The following is a 21,597-nucleotide window of genomic DNA, read 5'->3' as shown; positions in this document are numbered from 1 at the left end:
TTCGATAATTGATTATACGAGAACCTGGGAGAAAGTTCAAGACTTCCATGTACAACAGAGGGAAGACAGTAATCACAATGCTCTTATTGTAACATTGAAGCTGGGGAATCTGGGCTCATCTAACATCTGTCCATACCCGACAACTAGCATCGGTGCCCTAGCAACCACCAACAATCGAAGGCAAGTCAGATGGTACTGTGTCTCGCAATCTCCCCCCAAACTGTCAAAAGTTTATCCACTTGCAATACCTATTAAAGCAAGCATGAGGGAGCTGGGACAGGTAGAGGCAACCATAGAGGACAGATATTAAGCTAAAATAATTCATGAGGAGTTAGTAGCAAAGTTGGCAGATGTATTCTACCCGGAAACATCCCAGAGGGAAATAGATTGACCTAAATGCTCCTGGTATAATAGCAAATGCCGCAATGCAAAACAAGAGCTTGTGCAAGCGGTGAAAGCCAAAGATATGCCAAATATTAAACTAGCCAGAATAAAGCATAGGAAGATCTTGGAGCAGGAAAAGAAAGAATGGGAATTAGAAAGGTGGGAGGCCCTCGGGACTGCTCTGAAGGATAACAACTTCAACTTGTTCTGGAGGCTAGTTAGTTTTGGGGAGGAGGTGCAGCTATGGAGCCTAATATTGCACCCAAAGCATGGGAATTACATTTTGGGTCTCTGTATGACTGTGAGGTGGAAGGTCCCCCAAGCCCAGATATCTCGAATAACATCTTGGAGTACTGTCAGGAGGGAGGCAGGGACATTTCGTTGTTGGAGGTTCAAAATGCTATACCTAGCTTACTCCCCAATAAAGCCCCGGGTTTAGACAAACTCCCAGGGGACCTCTTCCGCCAGGATCCCACTGTTTGGGCCCCTTATCTGTGTGCCCTAATAAATCCTATTTTGAAGGGGATAAACCCCCCAGAAACCTTGAAAAGTATGGAGATTTTACCCATTTTTAAAAAGGGTTGCCCCCTTCTACCTATTTACTATAGACCTATCAGTCTAATTGATAACACCAAAAAGATGATGGGCAGGGTCCTATTGATCTGTATTCAGGGGTGGTTGGAGGAGCAGGGAATCTTGAGCTCCTACCAAGTCGGCTTCAGATCAAGAATTTCAACGATAGACCAGATATTCAGACTACAGCTACTCTTCCGGAAAACGGTGAAGATGGAGGGTGGCAGCCTCTATCTTATATACGTTGATCTGAAGTTGGCCTTCGACCTTGTGCCTTGAAAGAAGTTGTGGGAGGTGATTGATGGGCTTGGGATTCCTCCATACCTTCTTAATGTGCTGGTGAGGTTACACACAGATAACTATGCACAGGTTAAAGGTGGAAAACAAGGGGCACTCTCCTCGCGCTTCCCTGTCAGAAAGGGGGTGAGACAGGGAAACGTTTTAGCCCCCACACTATTTTGCCTATACATCAACATGCTTATTGCTTTCTTAAACAATATAAAAGACACCAATGCCCCAAAGCTTGCCACCGGGACGATACCCCCGCTGATGTTCGCGGACGATACCTTGTTATTGTCCAAGTCCCCCCTACGTATCCAACGCTTCTTGGATGGGTTTGCACAGTTTTGTAGTATGAAAGGTTTAGAGATTAATCTATCTAAGACCAAATTTATGGTCTTTAACCCTCCAAAAAGCACGCGTCCAAACCCCTCTCTTAATGGCACTCTCCTTGACAAAGTAAGGACTTTTGATTATCTGTGTATTACATTGTCTGAACAATTTGGGTGGGGCCCCTAGATGACCAAAGCATGGCTTAGGCTAACCCAGACAGTGGGGGGGGGGGTTAATGAAAATGTTGAGAATATCCGTTTCAAGCCATCAGCCCCTGTAGTGGAGATGTAAAAGGCCCAAGCAAGAGGGGCCTCATTATATAGGGGGCGGAGCTTTGGGGCATAGTTCTTCTATAGACCTTCTGAAGCTAGAAAATAACTTCATGAGATAGCTCATAGGTCTACCACGCAGCAGTCCTCTAGTTCCCCTCCGCATGGACTTGGGTATGAGGCCAATCGACAAAGAGATTGCCCTCAGGCCCTTGACATTCTGGCGGAGGTTATGGACAACCCCCGAGCTGAACCCGTTTAAAGAAGAGCTGAAGGAGCTCCTCCCCAGACTTAATCCCCGTAGAATACCATGGCTGGCCCATATTAGGAGTCTTTCGAACAGGCTGGGGAGGTCGGAGCTATGGTTGTCTCCTGAGCTATCCTGTCCTACGATATCCGGGGTGGATCTTGTAGAACATTTCAGGCAATTCAATCTGCTGTCTTTACAGGGAGCACTAAAGAGGGCAGGCTGACAGTGGAGTTTTTACAAGTAAAAGAGATGTACATGAAGGAACCCTTTTTAGATGTAATCCAGCCACCTATGGCTGGGAAATTGTACTTCCAATTCAGATTGGGGAATTTACGTTTAGCAGCATACACTAGTTCAGGGGCTCCCGAGAACTTGAGTATGTGTCCCAGTTGCAAAACAATGGCTGAAACTGATTTGCATGTATTGTTCTTTTGCCCAGCCTCTGTGTTACCCCCCAAACGCTGGGTAATTCATCTATGTAAAAATGTAGGGTTTACACCTTGTGCAGAGGCTTTTAGAGTTTTAAAATATGATACTGATCCCCCAATTGTATTTGCGGTATTTCGATTTTTAAATGTCATGTGGCATACCAGGAGAGGACTTTTAAAGCAACTTTAGGGGAGGATCAATTTGATGAAAACCCCTGTTCATTTTTAGAGTGCAGTGCAATGATTGTTTTGCTCTTTTCTTAGAAATTTGAATTTGAAAGTTTGTATTTTTAAATAGTGTATACAGTATGAAAGTGTAATAATTGTATATTCCGTGTAAAATTTTGGGGATTGTGTTTTATGCACTTTTATGGCCTGAATTTCCGAAATAAAGTTAAAATAAATAAATAAATAAATAAGTACCAGTTTAACACCCAAATATAGCAAGTTGATATTTGCAAACGGTCTTTCACTACATGGCAACAGGCATTGCTGTGTTTTTACTAACTTTTGAATCATTTAAGATAGAAGCAAACAAATATTTTGTTAAAATCTGCAGATTATGCAACAGATGAAAAAAAAAATGTGGCAAATGTGGTAATGCAGCAAAATCGCATAATCCAGTGGCCCTGATCATTGCCCACTTCTCTACTACACCTCTGTGTCACTGTTTACATATAAATATCTTACTTTGGTAGTCACAAAATCCATGTTCCTCTCTTGCATTCTGTCCTCTTTTTCAAACCTTGTGTACCAAACCTCATGGAATGACCTACTTTGTATGGCAGTGGTGTATTCTGAAATTATTCTGATTTCTCTCTCTCAGAACAGACCTGCATGTGAACATCCAGGAAACATAATTATGAAACCAGCTAGTAATAATGATAAGGAATACCATAACCCTCTCACTAAACACATCCTGCAGCTGGTAAAATAAACCAGTGAGTTAGAGTATGCTGCTGACTTTTCATGTAATCTGCTTTGCAAGGCCTTTGTAAATCCAGCAAATCCTTCCTTGGTAATACGTGAGGTAATTAGAAATGTCCTCCCCATGAGAACAGAATGTCCTAATTGAAAGAAAAGCTTGCCCCACCCAACCTCGCACAGGTGGACAATTCCCCAGCAGGTGGACAACAACTGAGCAGCATGCTGTGGGCAGCAGGGCCTGGGCTGTGGCCAATGTGACCAATGCCTGCACCCAAACCGTGTGGGTGACAAATCAGGTGCTGCTATTGTGTGCATCTGGAGCTGGGCCACAGTTCAAATCGCTAACCACCCATGGATCACAAGTACACACTAATCACAGCCTTCAGCTGTGGGCATGATGGGCTGTGTTACAGGGCCTGGCACTGCACTACCCCAAGGGTGACAAATCCCTCCAATGACAGCCAACCCCCCATTATGCATTGCATACGGTCCAGTGCAGAATGAGTATAGGGGTATTGCCTGGCCTACATGCAGGTACTTCACCCAAAAACCCCATGAGCAGCAAACCTCCTACTGTGAATGGATTTCAGCTGTGCACAGCATGTGTTTGGGCGAGGCCCTGCACCAAACCCTGTCATTGGCAGCAAACCCCCATGTAACAGCCTATGGCCATGTGCAGTGTGGGGTTGGGCTCAGGTACTGAAGTGGCAAATGGAGAAAACAGCCCCCCCCCACCATATCAGAGGTCCTTATTTTTAAAATATACATTACTGTAGTACCAATTGTCCAGATACAATTAAAATCTTGACACTTCCAACCCAACCCGGAGAAAACCTTTAAGCACAAATCTCTCAAAATGCTGAGTTGATTCAGACTAAATAGCAAAAGGGCATGCTTTATTAGTAAAGTTCTATGGTTCTGCCAGCTTTGTTGTAATTCTATTCAGCTGTATTTTTGGGGGGAATTGACAAGGGAATACATTGTTGTGGAACTCCCCTTGCTTGACAGATCACTCCAAAATGTTCTAGTAAGGTACTGAGGTGAAGGTTGAACATTCTGTGAAGATTTTCCAAATAGACACAGTTACTAAAGAAACAAAAAAAACCTTCAGTGTATGTGTGTCTGTGTAAGTGTATATAAATATATAACTTTCATATATATTCATATATATTGATATATCTAGCTATAGATAGATAGAGAGAGAGAGAGGGAGAGAGATGTTCTCTCTAATCATATAGTGTCATATAGTGTCTCCTTTAAGCCCAACTAATGATAATTTTGCGACCCAGAAGATTGAAGTCAAACACAAATAATATACTGTTATTAAATGTAGCATACAGACTGCCTACCAGAAATATTTACTTCCAAGATATCTTGGCACTTCCTCTACTTGCAATTTGGATCAACGTATCTGGTCTATTATAGGTGTCAATTTGTTTTTTCTGATTGTCCTCCAAATCAAACCCCAGAATGACAAATTATCAGGATTTTCAAAAATTACTGAAAATTTTGCACTCAACGTTTATAAGTTAGAAGTATCTTCCTTTTACGAAATAAAGTGCATGTCTGTGTCAGAACACTGAAATATTCTAAATTACTTGAATTTTTCTGTAGTCAACAGTTTTTTGATTAATCAAGTCAATCAAGCTTTATTTCAATATAAATATCATAAAATCAATAAAAAATGTCAATATAAAAGGTAATTCATTAGCAAATAAAAGCAAGCAACAGAATTCTATTTTGTTCGTAAAGTTTACAGCTTTTAAAATATAGTTAATCAAGTGAATAAAAGGATACAACAAAGTACATCTTGATTCAATAAAAAATTAAAGCTTTCGACAATGTTGTAAATAAGAAATTTAGTTAAAAATCAGTTCTAAACACAGAGGCAATTGGATTTACGGTATGGGAAATTCATTATCTAGAAAAAACAGTCGTATTAGAAGCAACAACTTTACCGTGGTTTTGATCTTAACCACTATATCAATTATTGGTGGCCCTTAGTATAGCCCGGCACCTGATTAGCTAGGCTCGACCCAAGTACTTGGCAACGGCACAAACATATAAAATTATTTAGTCAGTTCTAAGTATGGGAAGGGCATCTTGATGGTCAGTGGTACCTAGTTATTTGCAGATTGTTACAAGCCAACATGACCTAGTGGCGGCATAGGCAGGACAGACAAACATAAAGTGTGCAATACTCTCTTTGGAATTCCCACAAGACAGACATTCTATGGTGATCTGGTTAAGAAGGCGCCACTTCTTAGTAAACTCGGCAACTGGTATTGTGCCAAGTCTAAATTGAATATATAGGATCCTGTCTCTTGGGATTTTAATCAGATCTAGATTAGGTTCAGAGGCTCTAGATGGTTTATGATGAAAAAACTCCTCTGTGAGCCTTCCTAGATTTGGATTGCTGAGATCTCTGACAACTATCCAATCCCAGTAGATACGTTTCAGCTCAGCTTTTGTCTGGGGGGGGGGTGGTTGGGAATCCCAAGACTCTTTGAGACCCAGGGTTAAGAGCAGCGCCTCAATATTTGAAATCCATTCTATGTTTTTCCCATTGTCCAATCTCATTACCTCGACAAAAGCTTCGGCATAGTTAAAAAGTTCTTGGGTACGCCTAAGGCGTGCCCAGTAGAGCAAGGGGTGATGTTTGGCCAGATATTTGATGTGACGCCTGCCCAAGTCATATAGCAGGGGGGTTAAGGGTGTTACCTGTGGTAACATAAGGAGGTTCCTGAAACCTTATTTTCTGATCTGCGAAGTTCGTCAAGATTATTAAAGCTCCATAGTTTGGCATCATAAAGGGCCGAGCTGACTGCCTTAGCTTCATACACAACGATGGCTGGAGCGATAGGTCTACTATGGGACATTCAATGTTCTTTACTTATCACTCCAGCCGCACGCGTGTGGTTCAGAAGCATTTTATCCAAGTGAAATTTCCATTGGGCTTTATCAGAGAGGCGAATCCCAAGGTAATCAAAGGTCTTAACTCTCTCGAGACAGATTCCATCTAGAGTGATGTTACACTTAAAAGATTTATGGGGATTAAGAGTCATGAACTTAGTTTTGGAAGTATTTATGACTAGTCCCCATGTACTACAGAAGAGCTGGAATCTGTTCAGAAGCTTCTGGAGACCTGCTGGGGTCTTCGATATGAGTAGTGTGTCATCAGCAAACAGGAGAGTTGGGACCGTATTGCCTGCCAAGGTTGGGGCGTCTGCTGGTGTCTCTTGCAGAAATTTAACCACCCCGTTCACATATAATGAGAACAGGGTGGGTGCCCTCTCACAACCCTAACATACTCCCCTGATTACTGGGATTCTATCAGTAAGCTGTCCCTGGGTCCCCCACCTAATCTGCGTGTAGTTACCCTTGTGTAGCCTTATGAGAAGACCAAGGGAGGGATACCCACGCCTTCCAATACAAGCCACAGCTTATCTCTGGGGACCACGTCGAAGGCCATCTTCAGATCAATGAAGACGACATAGGCTGCCCCTACCAAGTTCCACCACTTTCCAATGGATCGTAATAAGCCTAAAGACCTGGTCCACCGTTCCTATATTAGTCCGAAAGGCCGCCTGGTATTGTGAAATTTTGGCTTCTTCTTCAGCCAACAGTTGGATCATTTCCAATATAACCCTACCAGCCAGCTACTGCATTGTGTCTATAAGGCTGATTGGTCTATAGTTGGAAGGGTCTTCTCTGGCCCCCTTTTTGTAGATTGGGACTACCTCAGCTCCCTTCCATGAGTCTGGGACCGGGCATCCTTGAGCGATGGAGCTGATAAGGAGTAGAGCATAATCAGCCCATTTGTCCCAGTCAGCAAGGAATAAGTCCCCAGGTAAACCGTCAGGTCCTGGGGCTTTTGCGGGTACTATCTTACTTATGGCTGACTCTACTAAACAAATCCTTAGATTTAAAATGTGGGAATTCCTACTAGCAGGGATATCTCTGTAATATCTTGGATCGCAGCCGGACTAAACTCCAATAAAGATAAACTCTCATTATTGAAGGATCAGAGCGCAGATATAATTTGCCTACAAGAGACCTGGATCACAATGGATTGGTCCACTGAAGATTATATAGTGTTGAGTTGGCCTGCGCTCCAAGTAAATAGAGGACATGCTAAAGGAGGAATCTCTATTTTGCTTAGCACAAATTTTAGTTGGTCTTATAAAGAATTCTTGTATGAGTCCAACTTGATTCAGGCAATTAAGGTATATCTTAAGGATTCTCAGGATCACTTATATAGTTAATTGTAAACGCATATCTTTCTCCAGATGCTTCCCATGCTCACCTATTTAAAGATCTATTTGTTTTTATCTCTTCTATTCTGGAAAGGGAAGATTTTAAGTCTCTAATGCTAGTGGGTGATATGAATGCTAAAGTCTCTTCACACAGCATAAGGGTATTTTCTAACATCGAAAGAAATGAAGCCCTAAAAATCCCCAGTGCCCAATTTCCGAATAAAAGCAGGACAGACAAAAGAGGTACCTTACTACATGAAGGCCTGAGAAGCTTAGATCTTATAATAACTAATGGAAGGTTAGAAAATGATATTCCTGCAAATTATACTCATAAGGCCCCAACAGGGAATTCTATTATAGATGATCTAATTGTCTCCTCTGAGTTTTTTTGTAATCTCATAAGTATGGAAGTTTTGGGATATGTGTTTAGTGATCATATGTTGATCTGTTTTAAATTTAATTATACTTGTGCTAAGGAAGGTCCATGGAATGTTAAAGGCAGTAGTGTAGGGTTTAATGTAAATACCGGTAGAATTCGCTGGAATACTCAAGCAACAGTCATAGTAAAAGCAAACTTAACAGCTCTGATAAAAGATCAACACCATCTAGTTTTGCATGAATATGATTCACTTCAAATTGATCTTTTGGAAGTTTTTCCCGTAATATGGGTTCTTTAGCAGCATTATGTAAATCATTGTGTACTTCAACTAAACAGAAATCTTATTTTAATCTAATACTCATCTTAAATAGGGAAATTAACAAATTGGTGAGGTCCCAGTTCCTGAACTTTTCTAATGAACGTAGTAATTTGATCAATTTATTGAAGAGGAAAAGAAGAGGATTGGAAAATCCACTTGGTAGGACTATACGCAGCAAATATTAACTCCCCATGTCTTTTCCCTGCTGTACTTGACCCTTTGGAAACACATTTATCCAACGAAGCACACTCTGTGAGCGACATAGTCGGATTTAATAAAAAAATGAGATCTTCCGGAGCAATGGGTCCGGATGAAATACCGATGACGGTAATCAAAAAGGAATCACTTCTGTGGGCTACGTTTTTAGTCCCTCTGTTTAACTTTTGCTATTTTCAGGGGAAGATATTGCTGTCGTGGTCTGGTAGCATTTTAATACTGTTACATAAAAAGGGCCTTAGATCTTATCCAGGCAATTATAGGTTAATAGCTTTACTAGATGCAGTGGGAAAAATATTTGCACGAAGTATTCTTGATCATCTCACAGAATGGGTCATGGAAAATAAGGTCCTCCCTATAGAATAAGTAGGTTTTACAAAAAAACATTCTACATTGGATAATATCACCATGCTGAAACTAATAGAGGAGAAATACACGCTATCTCGCAGATCAAATGTCTACATGGCCTTCATAGATTTTTCTACGGCCTTTGATAAGGTAGATTGGCCGCTCCTTTGGAGGAAACTACACAATATGGGTTTGCCTACTCTCCTGCTGTCTCAAATCATTGCATTACATTCCCAAATCTGGTGTTGGGTTTTAATGGGAGGAAACCAAGGATTAACATCGATAATTCCAATAGAAAATGGCCTGAAACTAGGTTGTCTATTAGCCCCTCTACTATTTTCATTATATATAGCAGATTTACCCGACTGTCTCTCTCAGCGAGAGGGCGATGCCCCAAAGATAGTTAGTCATCCTTTCGCATGTCTCCTTTATGAAAATGATATAGTCATGATGGATCTTACTCCTATAGGGCTAAATCAAAGTTGTCATCATTGCAGAATTATATGTTTCCAAAAGTAAAATTCTAATCTTGAAAAGTGACAGAAGGAGAAAATCATGTAAATGTAATTGGCACATTGGTCTTGAAAAGTTAGAGGTGGTTGATTCTTATGTATATCTGGGGAAAATAATCACGAGCAATACGAAGAATAAATCCCATATCGAACACAGCACCAGTAAAGCTATGTCTCACGCTAATGGTCTGCGCATGTGTTATAGCACAATGGGAAGAAGGCATTTTTTACATCTACTGACGGTGCTGAAAGCAAAAATTCCACTGACCTTACTATATACTATTGAAACAATCCCTGTAAAGGAGTGGAGTTTTTTAGAGAAGAAAGAAGGCCAGATTTTACATAAATTGTGTAATTTTAATACGTTAGTTCCTTCAGCTGCTATTAGATTGGAATTTGGACTAATAAGCACCTATATTCAAGGTATTTCCAGAGTTTTACATTGGGGATACCAGTTAAAAAATAGTGAATTTTATTCCTTAAGAGGTTTCATGTGTAAGGAAATTTTCGGAGGTATTGGGGAGGAAATACTCTTTAGGTCGACATTTCTCTTTGGCTTTAACCATTTTCTGTGTTCAGGAAGAATCTGTGATCTCACTCCCTCTATCAGATTTTAAATCCTTCGTAAAAAACTCAAGTGGGAGGATTAGCTTTAAAAGAGATATTGACTTGTGTAATATTAAAGAGAGATTAAAGAACTACTCAGAAATATTTAACCTGGAACTTAGATCATGGAACAAGACAATGGTTCTCCTTATTTAGATTCCATCTCCTACTGCTAAATGAGTTAACAGCATCCTGGTCCCAGAATTAAAAAAATGGAAAAAATTGCAATTTTTGTGAACAGAATATCCAGAACTTGGACCATGTTTTGTTCATTTGTCCGGCACTGACCTTTTATCGCCGTTACTTGCTTAGGCCGATGTTTTTACAAAATGGTGTTAAGGACGTAGCTTCAGCTCGCAACTTTCTTCTTAATCCAAAAAATGAAGCTGTGTGTGTAAAATTGTTTAATTTCTTTAAGGAATTTATGTACATATTTAAACTGTATATTTTCCAAGTGGGATTTAATTTCTGATCAGCAGACCCCCTTTTTAGTCATTTTATCCTCTCTTGATTACGAATGTATTTTGCACTATTTGGCCCTCATTTTAAAGGCTGTTGTTTATTTAATTTTTATCTCAAATTGTAAAAATGCACATGATTAGGCTGCTTTTATTTGTTATTTGTACAGTTCAGGATATGCCCTGTTCTCTCATTGTTGGCTACTAATTCCAAACGCTGCTTCATGAAAGAGCATAAAACGTTGTCTCAGTTACTTTCTAATTGCTATTTGCACATCTCTAGATATGCCCTGTTTCCTCATTGTTGGCTGCTAAATTCCAAACTTGTATCCCTTGAAACTGTTATATGTTGAATTTCTTTTACTGTTTTGTTTCCATTGTATTACCACAAGGTTTTATTGCACTTTATGTATTAGTTGTTGTGTAATTTTTAAGTGGACCTCATCTGAGTTCCAAAACTTTAATAAACTGAAGTGAATTAATTGCTTACTCTACTTATTTTAATGTAAATAGATCACAGTCACCCTCTTTAGAAGTCAGTGTAGGTTGAACATATTGAGCTTCAAGATTTGGGCTGTTAGGCTCAGAGTATAGATTACGGAAATGATCCTACCAGGCCTGAGATGTTATGTGAGTGGGGATTTGTTCTAACTCACCCATATTTGCCTGTCTGACCAATAACCAAAAGCAATTGGTATCTCTTGCTAGGCTAGCATTTTTAAGGTCAACCCATCAGCTTTCATCCCAATCTAGCTTTGCTTGATACTGGGCCTTTCTATATTCCTGCCTTGCGACTTTAACACCTTGGCTGCTAGGCGTTTTCCCCCCCTGTGCTGGAAATTGCACTTAGGCTGCACTCATGACGAGCTCAGCTCGTCATCAGCACAGCTCAACTGTGCATCATGACGAGCTGAGCTCGTCATCAGCATCGAAAGGGTTAATAGCTGGGCACTTCTTGCTTCTAATCGCAATTATCAGAGCCTTTCTTTGAGTCTGCACTCCTTTGTGAACCATTGTCTGCCTTTTCGATTTGGGCAACAGGTTTAGTAGGCCTATTCGGGGCTTGGAAGTAAATGCTAATTTGTTCAATGGTACGAGAGTGTACACTAAGAGCATGGGTTGGCCCTACTACTATTCCTTCTCTTAACTCGTTTATGCTTTTGCAAAGAACTCACTTGATGGCCTCCCTTTTCTACTTCATCCAAAGCAACCTTTTGCCATTTCAGGGCTCTTCTGGAGTTTGAAGGTGTCACCTCTTTAGTCACAAAGTGAGTATGGTTGGATAGTGTGGGGCAAGTTGGTGTCCAAGGGGACCTCAGCGTCATGCAAAGAGGATTATGATCGCTATTGGTTGTGTTGCCCACCTTCATATCTAGGACAAAGCCCCATAGCCTAACATCACTAATATATAGTCAATTCAAGAGGGACTGGTAGCCCTATTATATGTAGTTGCGCCTTGGGCATCAGATCTGGTCCTGCCATTCACCGCCCTTAAACCGTACTCCAGAGTAAGCGCATACAATTGGATAGCCGCCTGGGACCATCGTTTTACGGGGGAAAAGACAGAGGTGGTACACCCCAACCGCTGTCTTCCTCCTCTATCCCGGCTATGTCCTCTACGCTAAGGGGCTTGAAGGTGGTATTAAAATCAACAGCGACTATATATCTGGAATGGGGCAAACAATCTGATAATCCCTGTTCAAGTACCGCAAGGGCAGGTGAGGCTTTACCCACTCTTACCCCCCTTATATAAACATTAAATGAATCCAGCACAAGCCCCCCCCTTTGTTCTTGATGGTAAGTTTCATGACATCAGGGCTCAGGGTTTGGCAAATGAGCGTAGTACAGTTAAGAACAATGCTAACCCATACAATCAGTCCACCCGCCGGACGACCCCTTCCTTTGATGCTAGCAGGTATGCAAAAAAAGCTATAACCCAATTTATGCAAAGGCGCCACACTCCATGTTTCTTGAAAGGCACAAATATCATGACCCCCAACCAGATCATTCCAATGGGGTGATGATAACTTGGTACTAAGGCCAGCCATGTTCCATGATATAATTTCAGCTGGAGATTGCTCATCATGGCATAGGTTAGGGCTGTGAATGGTGTCTGTTGCGGGTGTGGGTCATTTAGATGAATTGAATATATAGAGGGCGGGGGTGTCTGTGGTTGCTGCACTTTGCAAATCTCAATTGGTAGCCAATCATTGGCTTCCAGAGATGAGGAGCAGCTTGCCATCCCTATCTGAGGTCTATTAATAATTCTTCTTGGGGGTGGTGGTAGTGGGGACCGCCTAAGCTGTATAAGAAATGAATCGGGCGAGCAAGTGCAAAACTCAACAGAAACATGATTCCCGGCCAGGATGGTACTAGTTAGGGTCAGCTCAATATGATCATGTGATTGTGTATGTGCCGTGTGCCTCCTTGCCCTAACAATATCCTCCCTGATGAGTGAACGACACCCCCTAGCATAACAAATCCAGTGTATTGACTTGATTATTAGAGACTCCTAACTTTTATGACCTACTGCAATATCCAATTTGGGAACATTCACCATATAAACTTTGTTCCCTTCTAGATGCGGAGGTAGCGGGAGGTAGTTCCCTTTCGATATATTAGAGGTTATTTTGTTTATTGGTGCTGATGCATTATTAAGTGCAGTGCGAGTTACATGAGTTTGCTGTGAAACTGGATTCCGGGGGTGCGAATTTAAGGGCCAGTGCTGTCTGTTATATGGGAGAGGAGGTACTCTATCGTTCTTTGTAACCACAAATGCGGATGGGCGTCCGCCTGTTTGGATACTTTGGTCCTGTACAGTGGTAGAGGTCGCTGTGCGTGAATACATTCTTCTCTCATAGAGCATGGGACCTGATTATTGGCAATTTGGCAGGGTGTTGATTGTGTCAACTAATTTGTTAGTCTTTGCTCTCAAATCCCCTATGTCTTGTCTAAGCAAGACAACAAGCTGGTGTAACCCCTCCGATGAACTATCCGCCTCCTTACCACTTACTCTTTCGAGTCCTAACAATATTGCAGTAGACCTGGGCTCAGAAGTCTCCAAAATGTCAGCCAAGACTGCGAACCTGTTTGTACACTGAATTAAAGTTTCAGGTGGGCTGGTTATGAATGGCTGATTTATGCAGGGGGAGGAACTATTTTTGCTCTGGGATTATGTTGTTTGTACCCCCTTTGGTGCATGCAGTGTTACATTAGTATGTTTAGTTGTTTTACCCATGGGCTGTCAACTAAAAATCGAGGGAATAGTGGGCTTATCTCGTGAGGTGGGGCTGTGGACTGGTGATTGGGCATTACTAGTTAGTACAGGTGACTCAGTACTCAAGATATCACCACACTCAACAATAAGGGTATCAATCCTGTCCATTACACAATTGTTTTCAGCCCGTTTGTTTGACTTTTTGGCTCTCTTCCCAGGCCCAACCCCCACCTGAAAGCAATTTTTTGTAGATGACCCCTCCATTGCCTTCGTTTTGCCCATAATACAACCAAGATGAAGTGATTACAGGTCGCAAAACAGAGTTCTGCGGCTCTCCTAAACAACTCAAACCGCCAAGAGGGAAGTTGAATGGCTATCCGAATCAAGTGTCCATGTGAGAAGATGGAGCGCAATGGCCACAGAAGTGAGATGTAGTAGTGGGGCACAGTACCTTAAGATCTTCTGGCGGGCAAGAGATGGTCCTCTGGTGGATCAAAGGGTGGTGGCAAAGCCCAGCCTTCTCCGGGCTGTAACGGGCAAGGACGGACCCGGCCTTGGCCCGGGCTTCGCCAGGGTGGTGCCCCGCGCGTCCCGCACTGCGGGAGCCCGCTCGAGCGTTTGTAGTTGGCGCCTCCTGGCGTAGCTGCTGACGCAGTGCGGGGCACTCTGGGGCACTACTGAGTCCTGTCCTCCCCTCTCAACCTGACTCCTGCTGCAGAAGAATGACGGGCATCCCGCGATGCGGGAGCCCGCTCGATCTTTTGTAGTCGGCGCCTCATGGTGCGGCTGCAGACGCAGTGTGGGGCACTCTGGGGCACTGAGTCCTTGCCTCCCCTCTCAACCTGACTCCTGCTGCAGAAGAATGACGGGCGTCCCCGTTTGATTAGTGTACATAGATATAAGGTTAAATATGACACTTTAATATGTTTTTTGATGTTGCCGAAATCTGCATTACATAACTATTTATAAAAAGTAGACTTTCGGGGCCAGATTTCCAAAAAGTTGCTTCAGAGTTATGGCTTTCTATGGCTTAGTTAAAAAAGTAATTTAATGCAGTGCATAATGCTCCCTTGCATAATCTTGCTTTGTGGAAGGTGTTCCATGGGCGGAGCATAAGAATTCCGCTGCATTGACCCATGGATTTTGAGGTAAACCCAGATTTTCCTAAGGCAGCAAACTTGGATTTGCACCAAAAAGGTATGTCAACCTAAGGGTGGCGTAGGAAGGGCAAATATCTATATCTCTATCTTTACATTCGACAGCACATTGCAGTGACTGAGCTATTTTTATGGATAAGTGGCTCGATTATGACCATTGCCCACTACCATCTAAGTATATTTTAACCTAACATGGTGATATGTACGCCTGTTTATCCAAAAACATAGTGATGTGTAGGCCTGCATAGCATGAATACGCTAAAAGTAGGGTTATTATGTACCTTTCTGTTTCTGACTTTATCTTGCTTAATAGCAGGGCTTGCCTATTGGCTTTGGCATAATCGTGTGCCTTCTTGCATACTAATTTTGCTAATAGAGGCCCATGCTTGAGCAACTTCATCTTCTAAACTGTCACCATCTTCTCAGCCTCTTTAGGTGAGAGGTGATGTTTTAATTCCTACTCGTTATTCGCTCTTCTTGAACCAGAGAGGACCGGTTCTTGTTGGAGGAATGTGCTCACTTTATGCCGAAGTCATAACAGACGCTTGGCCAGCCGATGGTGTGTCCTTGGCACGGAGTGGTACAGGAATCTGATGGGAAAGGAGGCGAGGTTTGCTAGACGCTTCGACTAACGCTTACTAAAGGGAGTGTCCGATCTCTGATCTCTGGTAGTTCATCACAGTACAGACGTGTAGCTGTGATGATGGAGCAGGGAATCCTGTTTTGGCTGGAGAAACGGACTCTCCTCTAGCGAAGTGAAAATAGGACTTTGTTAAGGTGTTCCACTAATCTCTAACTTTCCTACTGTTCTTGCTTACTATCTCTTTCTGTTTTTAGGTTCCATACATTTATATACATATATTTCTACATATATGTTTGTCTTGATTGTGTTTCAATCATTCTATTGATATGTTGGAGTCTACTATGATAAATGTATTTGGCTTACAGTGTGGTGTTAGTATAATGTACTAATAAATATATACCAAATATACCGATTCGCCATTTCCTTGTAGCAGGAGATGTGGACTCTGCTTGGCCAAATGCTTATGTTGTAGAAGGATGGGTGAATTCCCTTCTAGCAGGTAATTGTGCTATAGGAAGTTGTTCTACTCCTGGCAAGTGATGTGCAAATTCTAAGTATACTATCAATACATTGCTAGGAGGAGCATGCGCTGTGTGCCCTCCCGGATGGGGAGGTGTTATAATTTAGTGTTTATTCCTTTCTTAGGTAAGTATTGGGAAATGTGGTGTCTTTCTGGATCCTGCGAAAGGATGTGGTAAGTAATGGCCTGGTGACTGACAAAAGCACCATAATATATGGAAAACCAGGTCATTACACACATATACAGAGAGGAATACGCTGCTAAGAATAGTTTTTGTATCTCTCTCTTTACATAAACTGTTCTGAACACAAACCTGACACCCTTGCATCATGGCACAATTGTCCCTGCATTGCCGTTCGGCTGGCACAAGTGCACCAGCGCAAGGAGAGAGAATAAATACAAAAAATATTTGGAACTGTGTCACATTTCTGCTATCTCCCTTTCAAGCAACACAGTGCAGCAAGGTTCCTTTCTGCATTGTGTTGCGTGAAAGTTTAGTAAATCCGGGCCTTGGCATTATCCTCATTGACCAAGGCTGACTACTGAGCCGAGTGAGTGTTTTACAGGACACTAGCTGCACACAACCAGAGACATTGCTTAAACAGTGCTGTGTTTTTTTGGTTTTTTTTTTTACTAGAGGCTATGCTATATTTTTTTCAATAGATGTGGACTCAAACACTTACCACTGCAATCATTTGAAAGCGGAGATCCATAATGTAGCTAGTGACTATTAAAGCACAAAATAAAATAGTCATATTAGTCATATTATTGTTAAAAATAAAATTGCTAAAAAGAATAGCCCGCACTTATGAACGTGTGGCCTCATGTCCCTCAGATGCCTTAATAACCTAGCTGTAATGTGCATGTTTGATGTAGGTGAAAAGTGAGCAAGTACAGTAAGGAAGGCGTAAGTGAGTACAATTGCAAATTCTGTTTTCACAACCATCATCATGGTAATGAGAAAATGCAAAGCTCATCATTTTAAAATAATGTGGTAGAAATTTATCAGCAAAATAAGTTTTGTGGAAGTTTTAAACCTGGGCTCAAATAAATGACATTAATATTTCCTGAAATGTGTGATTTCTTCTGACCTCTGCTGGCAGGGCTAGAATCGGCCAGGAGAGGCACTGTGTAAAAGTCCTCTCTCATCAGACGTGTGGTGGGTAATCCCTGCAACCAGATTTGCTGCCCCTTCTCCAAAGGCCTTCTTAGACTCCTGTGATAACAGTTGGACTTTAATTTAAAATGGTCAAAGCTGTTTTCCGTTGTTTGTGTCATATGTTATTATTTTACCTTAAAACTAATTGGAATAGTTGGTCTTTGAACGCTCAACAGTTAGGAATGAGTCTTGACATTAAAACTTGTGTATTATTAATAAAAAGTGAGACAAAGTGAGACAAAGATACTTTCATTGATATTTAGTTTGCTGCTGTCCAGCCTTCTTAGCAGTAAAATTGTTGAGATTTATGATTGGCAGGTTTCTTCCTTTCTCTACAAAGGGGATTTTAAAGAGAAATTGAGACCCTTACACGTATCTTATCTCTGGAATGTTTTAATAATATTTCATGCTCAGATCACTACATATTGAAAAGAATGACATGTAAAGCCAGTTCTAGAAAAATATGTATTGTGCATCAATGGTTGACTTGTAAAAAAGTAAGTGCTAGTGCTCTCGTCAGGAGGCAGCTTGCACACGCCCATTTTTTGTTGTTGTAACGCTGCCTAAAATAGAGCCAACTACTAAACATCAAGCTGGGAGAGGATGAGGGATGCTGGCCAGAGTTGCCGACTTCGGAGCAGGGGAACCTGGTTTGATTCTCGGCATCTGCTCAACATCCTATGACTCGAGGCAAATAACCTCGTGCCCATCAAAAATTAGTGTGTCCTCAACTGGTGCTGATGATTAAGTGCTGGTGTTGAGCACCGGAAACCACTGGCTCAAATTAACCACTGGCGTGCATATGCTTTCTAATCTAAAATCTAACCTTCATAGTCCCTATTGCACTTCTCAAGCATTTAGAAGCCTGTGCCAATCAAATGAAGTACAGCAGGGAAAAATATCACATACTCTCAAAAGTACCTGTCCTGATTCAGAAAAAAGGCCACTGAACTGCCATGAGTTACTCAAAAAGTAGCCCATGAGTCTTCCGAGCATGGCATTTTGTGTCCACCATAATCTGTAGGAGAAATATATGGTATTGCCCTGTGCATTGTGCTCTATATATTTAACCTTTTCTGGAGTACTTTTGGGCAGTTTGATCTTCACAGTGCAAAGATGTCATAGCAAAAAATGAAGTGCAAAATTACCAGCTATACCTTAGCACCCCCCTGTATATTCCTCCAGTGTTTCGCTCGACAAGCAAGAAACCAATCCTTCCCTGTTGATTACTACATCGACTGAACATCCATTCACTCCAGGAGATAATTGAGAGGATTGAGTATAGTAAACAGATAAACCCAGGGCGGCTCTGCCTTGGGATCTGCATCTTGAAGTTGATTGTTTATCTACAAGTGATCACTTTAATTGCTCCCACCGAGAGTCACCCATGACGCCTGTCTCGTATCTGTCTGGAGTGTCTGAACCACCGCTGTCAGAACAGACAGACTTGGGTTACAGATCCATAGGATTATGGCTCGCTTTCAAAATAAGAGTGTCAAACACTGTTAATCTCTTAACCCTATCATTTTATTCTCGGATAAAGATCCTCGCGAGAGGGGTTTACGGCATCTCGGTGTAGTTGGAGACTTCCACTGACAGAACAAATTCTTTGAGGAAACCCATCAAAATCCGTTTATCTGCACAGCAACTCCCCCAAACCTGTCAACGCCTAATGCTATCTGATCTCGGATTAAACCAGTCAAGTGTAGAGAGACAGGCTGCCATCTCAATATTCAAAGCACACTCCGGCAGGAGAGCCCTGTTTGAACAAGTGAAGAGACGCCCGGGATGTCTTATTTTTCGAAGTGAAGAACTTTTGTTGCTGAAATGTCGTTCTGCTAGACATTACTTGACACTGGATGACAGGCCAGGGGAACATCTAGCTGCACTATCGCGTATTTTCTCTGCGTTTTCAAGAAAGTACTCTCTCCCTCAGGCATGATCTGTGCTTCACATTTTTTATTTTATATTGTTATATTAGTTTAAAATGTCAATTCTGCCTCTGGTTAATTGACACAGCCCTTCAATATGCAATTATTTTAATGCACTGATTTGTTTTAGATGCACTTTTGTAGGTTTTATGTATTTAAAGATTCTGGGCCTCATTTATGAGGCCCCTTGCGCCATCGGAACGTCCCTTTTTGGGACGTTCCGTGGCGCAGCTGGCTGAGTGATATTTATCAGGCGGCGCTAAGCCACTTTGTTTGGCTTAATGCTGCTTGATAAATATCAGCCCCTTTAAAAGCAGTGTTCTGCGTTAAAGGGGCGTGCAATGGGTGTTGCTGGGGGCGTTCCCAGCAACATCCATGGCCTTTTGACACTGCCCCAGATTCACGAGAAATCGTAAATCTGAGGCAGTGCCAAAAGTTTACTCTTCCCCAGGGGAGGCGTAAGGGATGCGCAACAGGGAGAAACAGCTTTATTTCTCCTCATTTTTCCTTTTTCTATGTGTGCTGCATTCTGCAGCACACGTAGAAAGAGAAAAAGCCTCTTGTGATTATTTTTGTACAGAAAGGTTTCCCTTGCTGTTCAAAAATAATCATCCCCGCAACGCAGGCACCCTTGCACCATTGTGCAAAGGTGTCTGCGTTGGCGCACGGCAGCCCATTGTGCAATGGCGCAGGAAAAAAGGACAGGACTGCGCCGTATCTTATGCATACCGCGTAGTCCTGCCTTTTTCTTTTGCCATAGGGAAGCGCAGCAGGCAGGCCTGCTGTGCTTCCCTACGGCAAAACCTCATAAATGAGACCCTCTGTATTTAGTGTAGTGATATTCTTGATTGATATGTTCTCTAATGCCAAATTCAAAAGCTATCCATTTCATTGGCAATTGGCGACAGCGACAATGCAGCAAAAGTCGAATTTTGCGAAAACATTTCTTTGCTTGGAAATTGATCATTGGGGTGGTTTATATTTTATTCTGGGGCAACTTTGGGGTAAAGTTTGATTATATAGTATACTGTTATGGTTTCAATAATTTTCCATGATGGGAAAACCTTTCAGTATTGTGGATTTACACAGAAATAAAAATATGAAACACAGTAATGCAATGTATTAACGCTGTTCAAGATACTGATGTCATTGGCTAAGCTCTAGCGAGTTTAAAACAATATTTATCGTTTCACTGACAAAATATTGAGACCACAAATATTGTGGGACATAAATATCGAGTCAAAAATATCAAAGACAACATTTTTTATTCTTCACTATAATGTAAATGACAACAATATTTAAATTAATATATCGTTATACACAAATATTGAAGGCAAAATAACGTTTTTAAACAGACATACACTTACAATTAATGAATACTAAATATATTAATATTTAACAATATTATAATTAGATGAAATATAACATATATTTTTTAACTCATATATTTGTATATGTATATTTATTTGAACATATATAATTGAAAACTACTATTAAAGTATCAATTGTGAGTTACATTATAATTTACAATTTTGCTGCAAATCTTAAAAAAATATAAGAAATATATATATACACACACATACACAATACATTGAAAACTGTAATGACTTAATTGTAAAAAATGTGAAAAACAAAACAATTTAAATACACATACAAATTAAAAATACATTTAAATTAAAATATGCTAAATATTACAAACATTACTAAATAAAAAATATCATTTTGAATACACACAAACATCATAATAATAAAACGTTAACAATATAAAAAGATATTTAGAATTTTAGGAATACTACATAGACTATTCCCACTCCATCTCTGCAACAGTAGGGAAAACGTTGGACTCAGGAAGGGTAACATTTACTATTCCCACTCCAATTTGTGCAACAGTAGGGAAAGCATTTGACTTAGGTGGGGTCAGAACTATCATTCCCACTCCAGTCTATACAACTGTAGGGAAAGAGTTAGGGGGATATTCACAAGAACCTGCGATAACTACCGCAAGAAAAGCATAACACAACTTTAAACATCGCAGCCTATTGTGGGAAAATAACCCCATGTCAATGTGGAGTTCATAATGCGGCGGTAGCATGTGATAGACACCAGATAACGCAGCAAATGTCCGCGTGAAAATTAATGCCACGCCGCAAAAATGCGATATGTGAACGCAAAAAAAACATGTGATGAGGCCAATCGCTGTACAAAAAGTAGCCAAAACCAGCCACAGGCCTGCCAATCCCACATGTCTGGGGGACAATGCACCATAAAAACCACAGAAAAAAATACAACAGAAACAAGCCAAAGCACGTAGCAACATGGGCGTACTCTGATCCAGCACAGAGGCCAACTCAAACCCCACAACCCCCACAGACTACCAGCAAGGAACAACAGGGTCGAGGAAGGCCACGAAGAAGAGGGAGAGGAAGACGGACTGCAGACCGCAGGAAAACAAGACCAGCGTCATGGAGGTGACAGTACACTACCAGCAACTTA

The sequence above is a fragment of the Lissotriton vulgaris genome, chromosome 1_1, assembly GCF_964263255.1.
Source record: "Lissotriton vulgaris chromosome 1_1, aLisVul1.2, whole genome shotgun sequence".
In the NCBI taxonomy this organism is placed as follows: domain Eukaryota; kingdom Metazoa; phylum Chordata; class Amphibia; order Caudata; family Salamandridae; genus Lissotriton; species Lissotriton vulgaris.
Note: the sequence above shows the minus strand (reverse complement) of the source record.